Raw genomic sequence first — 7,506 nt, forward strand, 5'->3', positions numbered from 1 at the left:
CATAGACGTCCTAGCCGTCCAGGAAACCAAGGTAGACGGAGAGGAGGAGACCGGGAGCATGGTGCGCCGTTTCACTGACCGATATTACGCGGTCGTAAGCCACGCGATAGGAACGTCCGCGGGTTGTGTTCTTTTTGTGAAAAAATTGCAAAGCCTTCTTGTGCAAAGTGTTTTTTCATGCCAGTCAGGCAGAATTGTTTATTGTGACTTTGTATATGGTGCCACTGAATTCAGAGTAATATGCGTATACGCACCGAATAGTGTAGAAGAGCGTGCTCAGTTTTTTTCTAACCTGTTTCAGTGGACAAAGTGTGATAAGAGGGTGGTTTTGTTAGGGGATTTTAACTGTGTTTTAAGTGCTCGCGATAGAGTCAATAGCACTGGCGTTCGTGACAAAAGCAGTGACGTGCTAGGCAAATTAATAAACGAAAATGACTTGGATGACGTGTATGAATGTGTCGCAGCAAATCGCGAAGTGATCTACACGCGATTTCAAGGCAATAGCCATGCGCGTTTAGAGCGCATATACCTATCCCTAGATATTTTGCCTATGTGTCACGATTTTTCGGTTGAGCCAGTGTCGTTTTCAGGTCACTGTTTGGTTGTGTGTCGCATAGGCATGAAGAAACAGTGTAAGGCTTTCAACTGGGAGTTATGGAAACTGAACGCATTGTTATTAAAAGACGAACCATTTTTAGAAGCAGTGCACGAGACCATTAATGAAGTGCTTATGGAAAAAACTGAAACAGTCGCAGAGAAATGGGAGTGTTTAAAGCAGAAGGTGAAAATGAAAGCGCTAGACAGATCGAGCACGCTAAAATTCGAAGCGCAAATAAAAGAAAGAAGTCTGAAGAAAACACTGCAGCAGCTGATAGCCCTAGAAAGTCGGGAGCCTGGGACTTGTAAAGACGAGATGAGCAGTGTCAAGGAAAAATTAGAACTGCATGACAGAGAGCGTTATCAAGGCGCCTGGGTTCGCGCTCGAGCAAAGGATCTTGCCGCGGGTGAGACGCCCACTAAAAGGGCGCTTGGTCTCGAAAAAGCGCAAGGACGCCAAAACCACATCGATAAGGTCTATTGCAACGGGACTCTCGCGAGCGACAATGAAACCATCGAACGGGCTTTTTTTTGCGTATTATCAGTCACTTTTTGCAGTTCGAAAAGCGAATGTACATGGTTTTAAAGAAGAGTATCTTAAGCTCATGCCGCGGCTTAGTGACGACACAAAAATCTCTTGGAAGGCAAAATAACGGAAGGCGAAGTGGAACGCGCGATTGGTCATCTGAACCCCGGAAAGTCACCGGGACCCGATGGCCTAACCGCTGCGTGGTATAAGACGTTTAGAACAGAACTGTCCCCGGGGTTAGCTGAGCTGTTCAATGAGGCGTACGAACGGAAAACTCTGCCACCCTCCTTTAGCAAAGCGCATACGATATTAATTCCTAAAACGGACGAAGGGGAAAAACTTAAACTGGTGACATCGTATAGGCCCATATCGCTGACCAATGTTGACTACAAGATTTTTATGAAGGTTCTGGCAGCGCGACTTCAAGGTGTCATTAAAGAAATTGTTGGAGAGCACCAAACTTGTGGAATCAAAGGCATAACTATTAGCTCAAACATTCACAAGATGCGGTGTGTGCTAGAGTGTTGTGACGAGGATTTACTTGGCGTTGCTGTGCTCCAGATAGACCTGGAGAAAGCTTTTGATTGTGTTGCCCATGATATTTTGTTTGTCATCTTAGATCATATTAATGTTGGTTCCATCATCAAGGAGGGAGTGGCCTTGGCGTACCAGAACTGCACAACACGTTTAATTGTTAACAAGTCTTTGGGGGCCCCCATTCACGTAATGCGTTCTGTGCGTCAAGGCTGCCCCCTCAGCCCACTTCTGTTTTGTATTTACATCGAAGCGATGTGCTTAGCTATAACTGAAAACGAAAAAATACGTGGCTTCAGTTTGGCGGCAGTGGAAGTTAAGCTGCTGGCATATGCAGATGACATTGCGGTGTGTTGTACGAACAAAGAAAGTGTAGAGGAAACGATAAGTGTTGTGAAACATTTTTGTAGCGTCACAGGGAGTCGCGTAAACTGGGGGAAATCCCTTGGGCTTTGGCACGGAAGGTGGCCTTCAAAGTAGTGATGCAGGACTATCGGTAAGTTGACTATCGATAGTATCGATAGTTTTTTTGAAACTATCGATAGTGTAAACCAACTATCGATAGTGCTACTATCAACAAACTATCGATAGTGCAATGGGTAGTACCATCGTTAATATTACTAGCGATATTACTGCCACGCGTGTTTATCGCTTTGTTTTGACGTATTCGGGTTCAGTCACCCACAAAGACTTTTAGCAACGTTTGACGAAGACCGTGGTGTAATGTTTGAGAAGCTTCATAATTGTTTGAGATCATTCCGTTAAGATTACGCCCCGGACGCGAATAGTCGAGTTCAGTCGAGAGCTTACGCGAGCACCAGCGATAACGCTGGAAGGCTCGAGGACTTATGTATAAAGGACGACGCTGACGAAGGCTCCCGCCGCTATCATTGCGCAGCATGTATCGCTGGTATATTGTGTTTTGATCTTCTGGGTACAAGTTCGTCCAAATAAAGAGCTCCGTATTTCCCAGTCTTGCTGCAGCATTCTTCACCGTCACAACCACGTAACAATACTATGAATAGTGGTGTGAATAACGATGCGGTTGCTCGTCGGCCATATTGCCAAAATATTTGCGATAGCCTACTACCGGCTTCGCTTAATTTGTGAACAATTTTTGGCAGAAAAATTAATTATTTAAGCCGTGAAAATGGCGGAATATATCGATCAATGAACACTTATATAAAAGCAACCAGTTATACCTTACAATTAACTTCTTGATATTGTTTTTTATTTTGAAATCATAAAATGCAATATCAATTTGAAGCCGCGTAGTCCCACCACATGTATAAAGGCTTCCTTTCCGCTACAGCTGAACAGTTTGACTTTATGATCATGTGTCAGCAAAGCACTTTGTTGAAGAACACAATCATGTCAACTTCTTGCCCTTCAGCCTGTTCTGACGGCTCCGCTCTGTACCACGCGCGCGGGGAACCAAGTTTGTTCTGCAGTGAGTCCGCGCTGTTGATTTTAGACTATCGATAGTACCATCGAATTTTTTACTATCGATAGCGCTATCGATAGTATTTTTCACCATCGATAGTTCGATAGTGACTCAGCTATCGATAGTATCGATAGTACCATCGATAGTTCTGCATCACTACTTCAAAGCCCGACCATTTTGCGAATGTGCACTGGACGGAAACACCGACAAAGTACCTCGGTGTTCCCCTTGAATGTTATAACGGCAGCGAGGAGTATTGGTCGCGTCAAACAAAAGAGACGAAGGAAAAAGCAGACAGATGGAAAGGCATGAACCTGTCTGTTTTTGCTAGGGCTACTGTATGCAACATGTTTTTTATCACTAAACTGTGGTATGTAATGCAGGTGCTACATTGTTCAAGGATCAACGCGCAAAGGCTGCACAGAGTGTTCGCAGTTTTTATATGGGGCTCGGAATGGGAAAGGTGCAGACGGACCAATTTGTTCAGACGCGTGAAGGACGGGGGTCTCGGTTTGGCGCACCTATTTGTGAGACAATTAGTAAATAGATTTTTGTTTTTCCGTGACGTCAGGGATCCGTTTTTGCGTACGGTATGCCAGCTCAGGTTAGGAAGTGCTTTACGAGATCTTGTTGTCACTACGGATAGCCGGCCCGTGACGTTGCGTGGCTATCTCAAGGAAGTGGTAGACAGTGTACGTTTTTTATCTGTTCGTTTTTCGTTGGACTATCTAGCAAGTGTTAGAAGAAAAGAATTGTACAAAAATGTATGTGATATGGTTTTGCCAGTACCATTGTACAGGGCCATATACAGTGGAAGACCGGGACAAAATGTACTGAAGCGCGTGAGAAACATGCAGGTACCTACAGGAGTGAAAACATTTTTCTTCAAGTTACACACAGGGACACTATCAGTAAAGACTTTCACAGAGGAAGGGGGCTTTTTTACACCATTGGGGTCACACTGCTTGATATGTAAGAAACCAGAAACAATAGACCATGTTTTTTTGCATTGTTGGGAAGGGGTACATTTTTGGGACATTTTACAGAGGACAATAAAGAAGGATTTTCCACTAGACCCACACGGGATAAGGTATCTCGCAGTAAAAAATGATGATGGGGTCCCATTTGATTTAGTGATGTTGACCGGTCTCCACTGTATATGGCGCGCGCGAATGGCCGGATACCACTTCGGCCCGGATGCAAAGCCAGCAGTAATTTATTTCAGGCAAAGCATGTCTGCATTCATTGAGTGTAGTAAAATACAGGAGATCGAGCCAGAATGGTTGTCGAGGTTTGAACCTCTGGCAACCCTTAAGTATTTTTAAGAGGAAAACATCAGTCCAAATGGGACTGATGGCAATGCTTGTTCTTTTTGTATTGTGTTATATGTATGTGCAATGATTGCCCTGTACAACGTCCATGCCAGGCAATAAAGAAAGAAAAAAGCGGCAGTCGTGGCCGAGCGGTTAAGGCGATGGACTTGAAATCCATTGGGGTCTCCCCGCACAGGTTCGAATCCTGTCGACTGCGAATATTTTTTTATAAATTTCTTTCACTTACGATAAGGGAGACAAAAGTTGCGCACATTGACTCTGTTTGAGCTTCACTTTCTGTACATTGGTGCTGCGGCCGTTCCGAGCACTCCCCTGTACTAGTACACTCTAACGCAATTCAAATAGACACTAAACGGAAGAGTTCTACCTTTATACTCACATATGGCCAAGCAGCGGCAGTCGTGGCCGAGCGGTTAAGGCGATGGACTTGAAATCCATTGGGGTCTCCCCGCACAGGTTCGAATCCTGTCGACTGCGAATATTTTTTTTTATAAATTTCTTTCACTTACGATAAGGGAGACAAACGTTGCGCACATTGACTCTGTTTGAGCTTCACTTTCTGTACATTGGTGCTGCGGCCGTTCCGAGCACTCCCCTGTACTAGTACACTCTAACGCAATTCAAATAGACACGAAACGGAAGAGTTCTACCTTTATACTGACATATGGCCAAGCAGCGGCAGTCGTGGCCGAGCGGTTAAGGCGGTGGACTTGAAATCCATTGGGGTCTCCCCGCACAGGTTCGAATCCTGTCGACTGCGAAATTTCTTTCACTTACGATAAGGGAGACAAAAGTTGCGCACATTGACTCTGTTTGAGCTTCACTTTCTGCACATTGGTGCTGCGGCCGTTCCGAGCACTCCCCTGTACTAGTACACTCTAACGCAATTCAAGTAGACACGAAACGGAAGAGTTCTACCTTTATACTGACATATGGCCAAGCAGCGGCAGTCGTGGCCGAGCGGTTAAGGCGATGGACTTGAAATCCATTGGGGTCTCCCCGCACAGGTTCGAATCCTGTCGACTGCGAATATTTTTTTATAAATTTCTTTCACTTACGATAAGGGAGACAAAAGTTGCGCACATTGACTCTGTTTGAGCTTCACTTTCTGTACATTGGTGCTGCGGCCGTTCCGAGCACTCCCCTGTACTAGTACACTCTAATGAAATTCAAATAGACACGAAACGGAAGAGTTCTACCTTTATATTGACAGATGGCCAAGCAGCAACAGTCGTGGCCGAGCGGCTAAGGCGATGGACTTGAAATCCATTGGGGTCTCCCCGCACAGGTTCGAATCCTGTCGACTGCGTATATTTCTTTTATAGAATTTTCTTTCACTTACGATAAGGGAGACAAAAGTTGCGCGCATAACGTGCTCTGCTGGGTGGCTGGACGGCTGCGCCATGTTTTTGAAATCGACCTCATCGACTAGTAAAACTGCACAGTGACGCCCTTGAGCAACATTTACAGATTGTAATATAGTTCATGCGCGAATGTCAGTCCTAATGTGGGCGGAACGTACATTTACCTTAAAATGTGTGCGTGTCATTGCGATACGCACGCAGTAAACATCGCTGTTCTCTACGGAACGCATGTAGGCCATGTTTTTAGCACGCGGGCGTGAATTATATATAATGCTTGTTTCCGTGTGGCTTTCTTCCCTAATTAATGTGGTAACTGTTATTTCGTCGTGTATTTAAAACTTACTCACTGAATATCACCTGCAATTGACTGCAAATAAGTACTTGTGCCTGCTACCATTTGTGCCAACCACAACATGCTAGCGAACGTTCTATATACGTTAATTTTAGTTTTGGAAATCTCGATAACCACATTTAGCAACAATGACATTATATGCACCTTGCGCCGGAGCTTTACACAATGGACTGTAGCGCCAGAACACACAGCCTAACGAGCAATGAAAAAAAAATTGGTGGCACTCGATGTATGCGCACGCACCGTGACACTTCACATTGCTTAGCACAATGAAGGAAATTCTAATACCTGTATAAATTAAAAGCTGTGAAATGCTAAGCTTTAGCTGGGCGACGCTCAGCGTGTAATGATTAGACGAGCGTGGAAGCATAGGTCGCCTGCTTGTCCTCGAACCTCTGGCGGCCGTACTCGGTGACGCTTGTGCGATAAGTGAAAGCGCCATATAGCGACATTTCGTTTATGCAAAGTGTTCATAGTGTGATGGTTCTGTGCTCGCTGAGCCAACAATTAACTCAAGCCCCTTAAGAATGCAGGTTGGTTTAAGGGTTTAACGTCCCAAAGCGACTCGGGCTATGCGAGGGGATAAAGTGGCGGTCTCTGGATAATTTCGACCACATGGGGTTCTTTAACGTGCACTGGAATCGCGCAGTACACGGTTTTGTCAACACCAAAAAAAGAAATAGAGAAAAAATAAAAAAAAATTGGGGGACCCTTAAGCTTCGCCTTTAAGAGTTGAACGCAATAGCGAAATCCGGCCCCTAGTGCGCACTTCAACCAGTAAGTGCATACTTATTAATGTGTATTGTTACACACACACGCACACAGACACACACGCGCGCGCGCGCGCGAATGGTACATACAGGTTTTTGATCTAAAGCAAGAGTCGCATGGCCTCCAAGATAGACGCCGCGCGCTTGCCATCTTGGAGGCCATGAAGAGTCTCACAATGCCTCACAGACGGCAGCACATTATCTAGCGTTTGCTGTTTGCTTGGATTAGAGCGTCCTAGAATAGAGGGAGTGTCCAAAGCGCCGCGCGAATACATGGGAGGAGCGAGGGCCTTTTGCGGTGAACTTCCGCGCCGCGGCGCTGTCATGCCGGACCCGTGGAGAGAGTAATTCTTTTTTTTGTGATATCGTTTGGCTTTAATCTAATCTGCCGCGTGAATGCTCTATAGCCATGGTCAAAAAGACCGTAAAGTGTTCAGGATGCGGAATGGGGCGGAAAATAGAGGTTTGTGAGGATGAGACGACAGAGAGAGCTGACGCCAAGTGTAAGCAATGCGAGTTAGAGGCGAAGATGGAAATAATGATGGCCGCCCAGAATGAGCTCAAGGTGAGAATATCCGAGCT

General features: G+C 45.4%; 5 non-coding genes across 5 annotated transcripts; all 5 read left to right on the top strand.

Annotated features, from left to right (window-relative positions):
- The first annotated feature begins 4,552 nt into the window (after window positions 1-4,552).
- Trnas-uga (transfer RNA serine (anticodon UGA)) lies at window positions 4,553-4,634 on the top strand. The gene has a single exon. It is a non-coding gene; the product is annotated as a tRNA-Ser (tRNA).
- A 199-nt stretch (window positions 4,635-4,833) lies between these two features.
- Window positions 4,834-4,915, top strand: Trnas-uga (transfer RNA serine (anticodon UGA)). Its single transcript has one exon. It is a non-coding gene; the product is annotated as a tRNA-Ser (tRNA).
- A 201-nt stretch (window positions 4,916-5,116) lies between these two features.
- On the top strand, window positions 5,117-5,198 carry Trnas-uga (transfer RNA serine (anticodon UGA)). The gene has a single exon. It is a non-coding gene; the product is annotated as a tRNA-Ser (tRNA).
- Window positions 5,199-5,384: 186 nt separating this feature from the next.
- Trnas-uga (transfer RNA serine (anticodon UGA)) lies at window positions 5,385-5,466 on the top strand. Its single transcript has one exon. It is a non-coding gene; the product is annotated as a tRNA-Ser (tRNA).
- Window positions 5,467-5,665: 199 nt separating this feature from the next.
- On the top strand, window positions 5,666-5,747 carry Trnas-uga (transfer RNA serine (anticodon UGA)). The gene has a single exon. It is a non-coding gene; the product is annotated as a tRNA-Ser (tRNA).
- Window positions 5,748-7,506: the final 1,759 nt, after the last annotated feature.

This window comes from Rhipicephalus sanguineus, chromosome 1 (genome assembly GCF_013339695.2).
Source record: "Rhipicephalus sanguineus isolate Rsan-2018 chromosome 1, BIME_Rsan_1.4, whole genome shotgun sequence".
NCBI classification, from domain to species: domain Eukaryota; kingdom Metazoa; phylum Arthropoda; class Arachnida; order Ixodida; family Ixodidae; genus Rhipicephalus; species Rhipicephalus sanguineus.